The sequence below is a fragment of the Stenella coeruleoalba genome, assembly GCF_951394435.1.
Source record: "Stenella coeruleoalba genome assembly, chromosome: 10".
Classification (NCBI taxonomy): domain Eukaryota; kingdom Metazoa; phylum Chordata; class Mammalia; order Artiodactyla; family Delphinidae; genus Stenella; species Stenella coeruleoalba.
Genome location: NC_137156.1, coordinates 15,032,896 through 15,046,364, shown reverse-complemented (window position 1 = coordinate 15,046,364; position 13,469 = coordinate 15,032,896). Strand labels below are relative to the sequence as shown.

At 41.5% G+C, this 13,469-nt stretch overlaps 1 long non-coding RNA gene across 1 annotated transcript in view; it reads left to right on the top strand.

The window, feature by feature from the left end:
• LOC307193497 overlaps nucleotides 1-13,469 on the top strand; it is an 87,239-nt gene that overhangs the window by 58,012 nt on the left and 15,758 nt on the right. The window contains exon 2 of the long non-coding RNA XR_013830340.1: nucleotides 11,805-11,935. This is a non-coding gene — a long non-coding RNA (uncharacterized lncRNA). The remainder of the gene's footprint in view (nucleotides 1-11,804; nucleotides 11,936-13,469) is intronic.

The following is a 13,469-nucleotide window of genomic DNA, read 5'->3' as shown; positions in this document are numbered from 1 at the left end:
GTTCGAGTCCCACACGGGGCACATGGCTGCTGATGGTATGCCTCCCTCCTCCACCCCATCATGCTTGGTCACTGAGCAGAAAAGCTTGACCCTGAAGTGAACACTAAGGTAGGTCATGCAGGTGTAGCAGTTGCAGACCGTCCACCAGCCGCACTACTCACAACAGTCTTCTCTTCGTGGGTGATGGGAGCAGCTCACGTCCAGGGCTAGACCAGCCCATCCAGGGCACCACTCAGATCCACCTCTTCATACACATTTGGGTAGCAGCTCCTCCACAGCTCGTACAAGCCTCTGTCTCTCCCGTTGCCAAGATCTGTGAACACATCTACTGTCAGCCCTGAGCTGCAGAGAAGTGTTACCACTGTTCTTAGTGATGCGGTGCCTCTCGTTGCCACATTCCCAATGATCTTAGTGGATGGTGTGTGCACTGGGTCCTCCAGGGGAGCTACAGCTCTGGTGGGTCTCCTGACCTTACATGATCTATCCACCCCAGTGTGCCCATGCTCTCAGGTTTCTTATTCCTTCAATAAGGAATAAGAGGCACTACGCGAGTGCCTCTGCGGATCCTGAGGGTGTGGCACTGGAGGTGGTCAGCTGACTCTACTCACAGCAGTTCCTCACTTCAAGGGAGTTCCCAGTGGCTCACCAAAGACCTGCAGAAGTCTTCTCAGAGCCATTTGGGGTCTACCCCATCTAATCTTCTTTTGATAAAGCCCAAGTTTCTCAGACTGTCTGCATTAGATTTAGGTTGGCACTACTGTAAAGTCTGGAGAATTCTCAGTGCCTTCAAGAATCTGCATCCTAATCTCTGTTTCTTATTAGGACATTCTATTATCACCCCCCAAAGACAACTTCCAGGTTGTCCGCCCCCAACCTCGTGCAGGTGTGTTGACTGTACCTGAAGCTCTCTTAGGTCCTAGCTCCCAGAAGTCAGGCAGAGCTTGACTTGAATATTAGTTGAGTGATGTGAGCCTCGGAAAAGCATTTGAGCTGTGTCACCATAGATTTTCCATTGGCAAAATGGGAACTATTGTCCCTTCCTCAAGAAGGTTGTTATGCAGTTTAAATAATACATGTAGGAAGTGCCTAGTACAGCACCTGGCACAAAGCAACTATTTAAATATTAGTTTCTGGTGCCCTCCCTTGCTCAGGTCGCCTGAAGAATATTCCCCTGGTCCATTGTTAAGTCTGTTTCTTATCCTTTTTATAAGGAATTTCACCTCATCCTCCTTTCCAAGGTAATATCCAGAACTATCTGCTTTACGTTAGTAGATTCCTAACTGAATTCTATCTTCTCCTATTTCGAAGTCTCTTTCCAAGTTTAGCCCATTTCTACCTTTCTTTTCTACCCTGGAGGGATATTTCTTGAGATCAGCTCATGTTTATATCAGGGAAAGTTGATGTCACCTTCCAGCAAAAGAGTGAACCTGTGACTCAGGCCACCAACTCTGCCCACATCCCCACGTTCTCTCAGGGTTCTCGCTTCGGTACCCACATCAACCTGCCCATCTCCCACCCTCCTGAATAGATGTAAAAATCTTGTGATATTAAAATGCTCTCAACTTACTGACATTACAACAGGCTTTTTTTTTATTTTTTGAAAGAGCGCTGTTGTTCCTTTCCTCGTTCCTCGTCACGTTTACCACTCAAAATACACACGTTCTGGGCATATGCCGGCACAAATACGCAGACATACTGACTTGAAAAGAGGCATATTTTTGCACTCCTTGACATCTGCTTATGTTGGTTAAACACACAACTCTTCTGTTCGTGTTTCAACATGGTCAGAAAACACACTTGAATGTGTCAAGCCTGTATGTGTCTTCCTTAATAATTGATGGAAATCGTCGCAGGCACAATCCAGCATCACTTAGGTCACTTAGGGACGATGGCTGAGGTGAATGGGGGGTGCGGTTGGATGAGCCCATCACTTGTTGGGTTGGTGGGTGGCAGGTAGACAGTCACCCTTTCTCTTGCCCCTCCTCTGCTATTTCTCTTTCTATGCTTTTCTTACTCCTTAAGAGAAATCAGGTCAGCTTTCCTGTCACGACTAAAGTAAATTAAGAAAAATAAGGATTGATTTCTCACTGTGGATACATTGAGCCATAAAAGAGACTCTTTTTCACTCTGTTCCGCCATTTTGCCATCAATCTATAGAATAACATGGGTGCTCTGATTATGTACATTTGAGGACAGTACATACTATCATAGAGACTTAGCTGGGTTATTGTAAACTTAAATGTTACGTATTCTTATTTGGGAGCCCCTAAATTTACAACTGTAATATGGCATCACCCCTGGCTTTTATACACAGAGAATGGCACAATTTTCTTCCATTTTCTTCATTTGCATGTTGAAATTCTATTCACAACTCTCATTCATTTACATATATATATTCAAATGGTTGTTGGATTCTTTTCACAGCATTGCATTTTATGCAGCAGGCTACCTTCATCCATATTTTATTGCAAAGAGATTACCATTACTCTTAGGTATTTTAAAATAGGAGCTTACAAATACGTTGCTTACAAAACAGAAAAAAAAATTAAACAACCTGAAACACACAAAAACAACCCATCAAATTCAGATGACTGGATGTGTGGCTGGAAGGTTATAGCTCCTGTCCAAACTAAACCCTTTAGTAATGATTGCGTTGCCTTTAATTCTGTAAATGACAGTCTCCCAGCAGGCTGCACTATTCTGATCACATTCACATCATTGCTATAATTGGCTGCCCGTGAAACTCTCGTCGCAGACAGCCTTGTTAGCTCACAGGGAAGAACGGTACAGGCAACACATCAAAAGGTTGAATATGGAAAAGGAATGAAAGAGCCTAGCAGCCTGCTGCATCCTGGTCATTGAAGAGCAGGAGAATCTTTGTGTGCATTTGCACGTGTGTGTGTACATGCACGCAGCAGCCCCTACGCTGAGGATGGCCAAACGAGGGGAAAATAATCAGCGGGAGAATGGAGGTACTGTGAGACAAAAGCACACAATTCACAGAGTAACTTCCTAATCTTTAGATGAAATCTGCTAGTGCTGCTACCAAACACCTGTGCAATTATCTCTCGATCGTAGTTATCAATGGATTTGATCGTGACAGTCCAGAGGCTCTGAGGCTTTGACTTTTGCCTTTCCTTTACATTGAGAGTTGTGACGGAGAATAAAAGCACTTACAGTTGGAATTCTGATTTCCAAGTGGATTTGAAAGCATGGGAAAGTGCAAAGAAAATTGCTCTTAGAACCAGGGAGAACCAGGGTTTTACCCCAGGTTTACTGATCCTTGGCTGTGTGACGCTGGGGGAAAATATCAACCTTCCAACCAGCGGTTGGCTCAGCCATTAAATGGAGATAGTGATGTCTACTTTGTAGGGTTTTCTGGGGACTAGGTGACTTGGTGTGGCAAGCACCATGTGGGATCCTGTTTCTTAGTAGACACTCGGTTAGCTGTTGTTGTAGATATTGCTGTTTCTATTTGTTGGGAGAAAATACTTTATAGGCACTAAAAAGAGTAGAGACTCCCTTCAGCCTGTCCTTGTGGATAACTTTAGCATGGCTGAATAACTGATGGTATCTTTCCTGTCCTCTTTACAAGGAAAAGAGGAAGAAGCATTTCCCAATGTGCCGCAGAAGCACAGAACATCAGGAAGAAATACAATCCATACAAAATTCACTTCATCAGCATGTGGTGTATCTCTTGCTCAACACTACTCTGCTTATGGGATTCTCTTCCTGACCCCAAAACTAATCCCAGAAATATGCTCTGCTCATCTACAGAGTTTTATAAAATGTGATATCCTCCCTTTACAAAGAGGGCAGAAAGGATTACCATTGTCCTTTAATCAGAACAACAGTTTTCAGTTTCGTCTTTGAAGTAGAAGCTATGTGCTACCCAGATTATCCCCTTGGGGACCAAGGTACTGCTTCCCTCAGCCTGCCAGGAGTGTCTGCTGCTAATGGCTCACAGCTGAGTCTTTCCCTGGGCCTTTCAGCCAACAGGAGCTGATTCCCCCAAGGTTATGTCCATTTCTTGTGGCAGCCTTTATCCAATGACTCATGGATGCAGGGTATGAGGTTTAGCCCTCTTGTCTCAATATGGGACTACTCTGAAGGGCCATCCCAGGCCCAGAACTCCCCATGAAATCAGAGGATCCCTTTACTGGAACTGCTTTGCGGTCCAACTTTTCCTTCCTTGAGTCACTGATAGGAGCTGTTCCAAGAGCACTCAAGTGTCAGTTAATGTCCTCCAAGAAGAAGATGCCAAACTAGAATTAGACATGCTTGTGAAAGAGAAAGAGCAGAAGAAGCAGGAGGAAGCAGGAGGGCCTTCAGTGTGGGCTGTAGGCCTGACACCTACGGAAGGAGAGAAGAAAGGAAGTAGGATTGAGTAGGAAAAGCCTCAAACTGTAGTATAATTCTCAAAAAGTCTTAGCGAGGCTGATGAGGGGTCCCAGAGCAATGACTGCCCATAAGAGGAGTCCTGAGTTGGGCAGAAATATTCTAGCTCTAGTACCCCTGCTATGGTAAGTAACTGGCCTGGAGGACCCCAGGGAGACCATGGTTACAGTGTGAATGCTGCACAAAAGAAAAAAAAAAAAGTCATGTCATCTAGAGGTTCTCATCCAACTTCTTTCCTTGTAGCTGGTTGTTCTGTGGGTAGATCTGAGTGACATCACCATGGTCACCACATTTCCTTGATTATCTTCCTGCAGTGAAACTCTCCATCTCATGGTCATCTTTCAGGGAACCTGATCTGAGACAGTTGGTGTCAGGAGTGTTCTGTGGGATTCTAAAATGGGATTTTGAAGCTGGATTATGTATGAGCTGGCTGGGGATGGGGACCCTATCATGGGTGGTAGGTGAAGCACTCACACTCCCTGGCATGCGGCAGCTGTGCGATTGTTAACATTCCACTGATGGTAAACTGGGATGGGATATTGATGGAAGGGGTGCAATGGCAGGTGCAATATCTCAGGCATGTGAGAGGATGGAGCAGTAGTATTACAAAGACAAAGGAATCCGAAGGCTGTTGCTGAGTGAAATTTTTGCACTGGAGAGACAGTGAAAGGTGAGAGTGATTAATCACCAACTGAAGGCGAAGTGTGAAAGTCAAAGGGTCTCTGGCAACACATAAAGGGACTCTTATCTCCTAGAGCCAGAGGGCAGAGCAGGCCAAAGATCAGCCCCAAGACTTAATTATAAGGATAACAAAGCTCCAGAAAGGTTACATTCTCAACTCTGGGAAATCTGCTTTCCCAAGGTCAGAGCCCTTGTTGAGAAAGAGTTAACCCTGAAGTATCTAAATCAATGCACCCAAAAATATGAAAATCCCAGATACTTACAAAACTTGGGACCTGCAGAAGTGGCCTACTCCTCCCTATTAAGCACCAACACTCCCTTCTTTCTTGAAGACAATGAGGACACTTCTGTCTTGCAGGACAGCATTCAATCATGTTAGAATCTACCCCTCCTCTGTTTTCCTGGCCACTAGACCAGAAATTAGGGCCAAGTCTTTATATAACATGCTGGGAAGTGCTGGGCTTGGTAGGGAAGGACAGAACTATACTCTGAAAGGGTCATAGAACCTAATTAACATACACTGGCAAGAGCGAGGTGAGTATCGTGGAACTGAATCCTGAGGGTTCTAGACCACAGGGTTAGGACGTAAAATTAGTTAAGGGAGAGCGTACTGATATGGGAGCACTCTTCTGTGACACAGGATTTAACAGCCTTGTAAAGCCCAAAGAAATGCCGCTGGGATGGCTTGTAGAGCTTGGATGTTGCAATGACCAATGCTTAAAGAAGAGGAATCACAGAGCTACCTTGGCAGTGATGTTAGTGGAGGGTGGGACACTTGGGTGGGAAGTAGAGGAGCATTGGGAGTGATACAGAGGTTGAGGACCCACTGCAGCAGTGGGGGCTCTGGTTCACCTCACTGACCTTCCTCCTGTAAGTTTCCCCACAACACAAGACCATCAGAAATTCTGAAGGGGCTGCTCCCAGATGGGATAAACTTAATATACAAAGCAAGTTGATCTGAGTGGCACAAGCAGTGGGTTCTTGATGCACTGTGGTGAACTGTACAACCCCCTTCAGGACCCAGGTGCTCATTCTTCCACCTGCCAGGAGTGCTGGTGGCTGATAGATCGTAGAGGAATCCCTGCCCGGAATTAATCGTTGGCTGATGGGAGTTGCCTTTCTCAAGACTAGGCCTGCATCCAATGACTAGTCGATATAGGTGGTACAAAGGTCTGACTTTTTACCTCAATTCAGGACAATGCTGAAGGGTCATTCCAGCTTCAGAGCTCCCTCGGCAATCAGCTGAGACCTTTCTTGCAGCAACATCGTTGACGTTCAATATTTCCCTGTACTCAATCCCACTTCCTCCCCTTTCCCATGGGTATTGGTCCTGTGAGAACTCAATAAACCTTCTTAATTTAAATTTCCCTTTCTAAAAGGAGAAAGTCAAAAACATTTATGTTTTTTCCATCTTATATACACGGGTACTAATACTCCATATATGGCATGGGGGCAGTGAAGAGGGCTATACGACAGGCAGAAGAGTAGGGTCAAGTTACCAGAGAAATAGCACAACATTTATTATTGTGGGAAGTCTGAGTTGGCAGAATATGTTGGAGAACTGTGCCATCTGAAGGGCATTTCTAAGGTGGCAGTGAACATTTGGAACCTCTGAGCATATTCAGAATTGCTCCTTGAGATCCATCTGTGCTTTACACTCTTCTCTGTGCCCACGTGCTTGCAGAAGCTAGACAGACAGATGAGTGCAGTTGTCAGTGGGCACCCACAAGGACTAGTGAGGCTGATGCAGCAGAGACCTCAGAAGTATTCCTGGTCTCTTTCATTCTCTCTCTTCTGCTACAGCACTTCTATCATTAACAACTTTGTTTTCTCTAATTTTTCATGCTGGAATAGAGAGAAAACAAGACTTAAGATCAGAAACCCTGGTTCTTGTCTGAATTCCGTTATTACCGTTTGTGGGATTCCCCAGCTTCACGTTTATAAAATGGAGTATCCTACAACACCAGTTCTTCTGGGATATGTTAAAAGCTGTGGACCCACGGTCTCCCCAGAAAAATGTGCAGACACTGTCTTATACACATTTATCTTCCCTCAAGTCACGTTGAACATAATCTTATCTAAAGTGACCTCTAATTTTGACGGCTGTAACACTAAACCTTAAAGTCCTTGTTAATTCTCCTCCAGTTCACACCTGTCCCTACTCTTGCCACCAGATAGACCAGTGCTGATTGTTAATGAGGGCAACAGTATTTATTGAATGCGTACCTGCTGAGGACCAAGAATTGAAATAAGCTCTAGGGTATAATACTTTGTAAGATAAGTCTTGCCCCATAAAGTAAAGACACTTCAAGTGATACAGAGTAAGGAATTTATTCTAGGGACTATGCCTTAACCAACTGTAGGTGCTGGTGAAGAAGCCTTTGAAAGGCTATTACTTCTGAATCTGGTGATGAGTCTGAAATCATGGCAGGTCATCAAGGCCAGCAGTTGGGAAGAAAACATGCATATGAAGCAGAGGAGAGTGAAGACAAACTGGAACTTGTAAACAACAACCTGAAACACATGAAATCAATGACATGCATAACCTGCAGAAGAAGGGCTGTCCTTTGCCATGGAGCTGCAAAAGTGCCTGGACCCGGATGAGAAGTGACGGGGGGAAATCTGGCAGGAATTGGAGGAGCTGTGAGCTCAGCTGCTCTCCCACCACAGCATCAGTGAGGATGCCTGTGAGCTGCAGCAGCCATTTGTGCCCGACACCAACCTTCAGAGATGGATGGTTGCTGATTTACTTCTGCCACAAACTCTCACACTATCTTCTCTGCTGGCCAGTAGAGGGGATCTTGGAACCACAGTTTCAGCTAAGCTAATGTGACCAAGTGCACATCTACCCCAAATACGAGTAACATAGGGTCTTTCCCTCAAGTCTGGAGGGATGAAGGGAAAAAACCAAAACCAAATAAATGTCTCAAAAGGTAAAATACAGATTTCCTTTTCTAGAGTAGATGGGGCATAGAGGGAGCGGCCAAGTTCCCTGGAGAGAAGTGGAGATTTCATGGAGAAGAAAACTCCAAGAGCATCACAGGCAGAGGAAAAAGCAAGAGATAGAAAACCAAGGGCTGAACAATCACGATACTTTCAAAAATCGGAAACGGTTGGGCTAAGCCTGGGGATAAAGATGAGGAGATAAACAATTGGAGAAAAAAACAAAGGACAAGATTATGGAGGATTTCATAGACCATGCTAAGGTGCAAGAAGTTTGGACTTGCTTCTGCTTCGTGGTTGTTGATTTGAGTTTTATATTGTGATATGTAAAACTATTTTAATAACTAATCAAAGAAGAAAACCCCAGGACTTCCCTGGTGATGCAGTGGTTAAGAATCCAACTGCCAATGCAGGGGACACAAGTTCAAGCCCTGGTCCGGGAAGACCCCACGTGCCGTGGAGCAACTAAGCCCGTGAGCCACAACAACTGAGCCTGCGCTCTAGAGCCTGTGAGCCACAACTACTGAGCCCGCGTGCCACACCTACTGAGCCTGCGTGCCTAGAGCCCATGCTCAGGTGCAGTGTACACCTGAAACTAATATAATATTGTAAGTCAACTATGCTTCAATTAAAAAGAAAGTTGAGGGTTGAAGTGATATAGTATATATATTACATATATATATATATATATATATATATATATATATATATATATATACACAAGAGAAGCCACCGCAACGAGAAGCCCTCACACCACAGCGAAGAGTAGCCTGCAATTGCTGCAACTGGAGAAAATCCGCGTGCAGCAACAAAGACCCAGTGCAGCCAAAAATAAATAAATGAATAAATAAATAAATCAGTAAAAAAGAATAAAGGGCCTTAATTAGAAAAAAGATATGTAAAAATATGTAAAAAAAAAAACCCTACATTTGAACACACCAGAGATGGCCAACACAATGAACCTGTGCTGCCACGTTCACATCCTTTTGCACAGCTTTCAAATAAAGCTTCTCCTGTCATTTCCATTTAATTGAAAGATATCATGAGACTGCAAGAGTAGCTATTAAAAACCAGTTCCTAATTTCAAGTACTTATCAGTGTGAATTAGGATTTAAAACAGAATTTCTTAAAATTCTAAACCAAACACAGAAATAAAACTGGACATCGAACTTGATGTAAGAGTAAAATTTTATTCACAACTAAAACTTTATTCACAAACCTGATTTTAAATTTTGGTAGTAATCTTAATAATCTCAATGTTCTCATTGATTGACCTAATAACCAACTAGTTGGAATTCATAAAATAAATTCCTGTTTCAATACTTAATACTTAATCAGTTTCAAATACTTACTACTTTGAGGTAATATTTTGTTTTCAAACAGTATCCCACCTGTACAAGATAGGAATTAAAAATTGTGAACATAGGTAATGGTGAGCCGTAAAGGATTTGAAGAGCAACATGATAATTTTTTTTAATTTGAAAAAAGAATTGCGTTGATGGTGCGGTTAGAAAAGAATTGGAGAGAGACAAGTCTGAAGTACAGTTTTTGCAGTCCAGGAACAAGCTGGTCTTATGACTAAAAAGTATTGTTGGGATTAGAGAGGAAAATGAGAGAATGGTGTGGAGTTACTGAGAAGGTAGAATCTATAGCCCTTAGGATGGATTCAGATGCAGAGAATGATGAAGGGATGGGGGTGTGAGTTCAATGACTGGGTGGGTATTGATGACATCTTCATCTTTGACTTTTTCTACAAGCCTAGCACAGTAGCTCTCACATAAAAAGTGTTCAGTAAATATTTTTGAAGTGTTAAAATGCCAAATAACAGTGTCTGGTTGACTCTTGATACTTTGAGAAGTCCCATCCAAAGACTTTTATGATTCTGCAGAATATTCGTTTTTCTCTTAAGAGGTTTTGTCAAAAATAAGGACTCAGCTCTAACTCCTGTAATTTTTTTCCCCATGGTGGCTTCTTCTAAATCAAGGGATGCCTTCTACTAAGAAACCTCACTTTTAAGAAATCCTTTTTGCATTATCATAATTGGATGGCATATAAATGGAAAATCCTCTTGCACCCCGATCTGGTGGGTAGTATTTCTACTGCTGCATTTGGAAGGCAATAGAAATATTTTAACCAGAGCTCCAAACAAACTTCCTGTGCTCTTTTATGTATTGCAAATATTTAGGGAAAATAATTATTTTTTAAAGCAATTACAGATTCACAGGAAGTTGCAGAGAAACGTAGAGGGATTTTCTGTGCACCCTTCAAGGGGAGATATATTTTAAAATTACCTAGGAATTAATTTCCTAGTGTTAAGGAATATACATAATTTTATAAAATATATAAAATATGTATTTAATGAGACTGGGTGAAGGAGGAAGATGGGATATTAAGGCAGAAAATAGCAGTATTGATACGTTAATGACTCATTAGGTTTTCCCAAGAGCAGCTAAGTGTTGCTACGTTTCTAAAGGTGTTCTGTTTGGACCAAAGTCAACGACAAAATCCTCACAAGTATGTGGAAGTTGAGACAGTAAACATATTTCTCTGGTATTTAATTAACTCTACAGAACATAAGGCAAATAAAATCCATTTCTAAAGGAAAAACAGCAATCACAGCTATTAGAAAGCATCATTTAAATGCACACACGCCCACTTGCGCGGACACACACATACATACACGTGCAAAATTTGTAGCTGACTGGATTTTAAATTTGAAATGTGCTCAATTTCTTTTGTGCATTGCACTTCTAATTATCTTGGTCTTTTCATTGGCCCAAAGTACCAAATATTATAGAAGAGCTTCATACAATGTTGGCAAAATTCCTTTGAAACGTAAGACTGATTCTGACATCTGATTTTTTTTTGCACCAGAATCTTCTCCTAACTCCAAATAGTTCTTTTGTCACAGGGTTAAACCTCATGGTGTTTTTCAGCCCTTGCTCTTCTATCCCATCACTAACCAAAGTGACCACATAGCCCAGAAAATGTGAAATGTTCATATTCTGTACATTTTCCAGGCCAGTGATATAGTTTTACCTTATATTTGTATAGTACTTTACAGGTTCAAATGCTTTTCACATACATTATCTTATTTCATTGATCAACAACACTGTGGGACAATATTATTTCCCTATTTAACTGCATAGATAGTTGAGGGTTGGAAACAAGTTACAAAGATGTTATATACAGCGCAGGGAATACAGTCAACATTTTTTAATAACTTTGAGTGCAGTGTACACCTGAAACTAATATAATATTGTAAGTCAACTATACTTCAATTAAAAAAAAGAAAGTTGAGGGTTGAAGTGATGGAGAGATTTACCCCAAATCAAAGAACTGGTTAGTAGCAAGGTCTGGATTAAGATTCCTCGATTTCTGCTTCTAAGTCCAGTGATCTTTCTTCTCTACCACAGCTATCCCATTTGTACCTGAAATATTCTCAAAGTTTCATGCTTTCTGAGATTACCTTCAGTGAATATTTCAATAAAATGGCTGGATGCCCCCAATCCCAAACTCTGGGCACCACGCATACCAGAATATCTCCAAGACTGATGAAGGCCTTCCCTTTTGGCTCTAGCTCCAGTTTTTTGTTTCTAATGCCTTCTGAATCTGTGCTCTGCACTGTGTTTCTTCAACTCAAGTCCTCTTTCTAGAGGTATGGGCACATAACTGAGTTCTCCCCAGTGGAAGGTGGGTGGAATTGACAGGTGCCTCTTCCAAGCGTGACCTAGAGATACTCATATGTGTGTCCTCCTCTGTGCCTTTTCCTTCTTCCCAAGGGTAGGAATGGCTACAACAAGAACTATTATCAGAAGCCACATTTTGCAGATGGAAGAGATGACCTTAGCCTGCGTTCATGAATAATCAAGTGGAAGAGAGCCATGCTCTGAACGGATACGTCCTAGATCATGTGAGCGAGAAATAAATTTCTATATCCTTAAATCACTGAATTGCTATTGTCATATCCTAACTAATTTAACCTTCCTCACCAAACATACCCATTAAAGTGGCTTCCTAACCAAGGGTAAATTTCTCTCCCTAAAAGGAAGACTAGCTTTACCTTAGTGCAACCAGCTTTTTCAACAGTGTACTGTGTTCCCATTATACTATGTAAGATGGTATAGAATGTTGGAAAAAGCATAGGCCCTAAGGTCAGGCAGACTTGGGTTCAAGTGTAAATTACATACTTTTTAGTTATGTGACATTGAATAGGTAGGCTAATCTCTAAACCATGATTTCATCTTATGACAAAAATAGGGTATTTGGGGAGAAATAAATATGATAATATTATAAAATACCATATCACAGGTTTTCTGAATATTTGGTACATGGTATGCAAACAATAATATTAGTAATAATTATTACTCATGGAGTACATGTTTTAGGTTTTCTCTTGGTTAAAAATATATTGTGGATCATGTTCCAAGAGGAACAGAGAGTCGATCGATCCTCAGAGACCCAACCTCTAATGTGAGAGCTGTGGATATTTAATTTACCCTGCTTATTTTCTCCCAGATTATGGTCTCTTTTAAATTTTGTTTTTACCATGAAACACTCCTTTCTAACCTCTGTTTTCCTAATGGCATAGTCAGTCCTTTACTCTCCCAGAAACTCTGGTTTCCAGCTCTGATACTTTGTCCTTAATAAGCATTCAAAAGTTTTCATTAATCTTAACTCTGATACACGTATGTGATATTTGGCGGATCATTTGAATCATTAGTGCCTTCATTTTTCAGCCTCTGAAAAGCTAGATGAAAACTTTGGTGGACAAGAAAATGATTCATAGAAAGGTGTTGCAAATGTAGAAGGTGCAGTGTTAATATGTTAACCCAGTTAAGGCTTCAATTCCTTAGAAGTTTTTTTTTTTCCCTACTTAAAATGTGTTTAAATATGTATTTTGTATTTTCTGGTAAATACAAAAAAGATGTTTTTTAAAACATTAGTATTAAAACTAACCATAGATAATCTTAATACTCATTATTAATATTTTGGTCTAATTACTTTTATTCTCTTTTCAAACACACACGCATACACACACATTGTTTTACTTTGTCTTTGTTTCTGCCCTTTTCCAAATTTGAGTTCAAACCATTCAGTTTCGTATTTTTCTCTTTTTCACTGAATATCATGTAGTAAACATTTTTCCAACCAAGGAACATTTCTAGGGCCCAATTTACATTATGCCAAAGTAACCATTTAAATTTGCAATGAGAGTCAGAGAAAGTTTTGAATCCCTAAATTTTCTTTTGTAGCAGCCTTTCCGCAGCTGTTATGAGAAATACTGCTTTTGTCAAAAAATTCTCTTGGCTCTTATCACCTGGCTGTCACTTATTCTACAGAGTTAGTAGCGCTATTAGCCAGTGGGGAATCCACAGGGCTATTCTCTGTAGTGGAAATAGGGTGTCCTGTAGCTCATCAGCAGCAGACTTATCTTTAACTTTCCC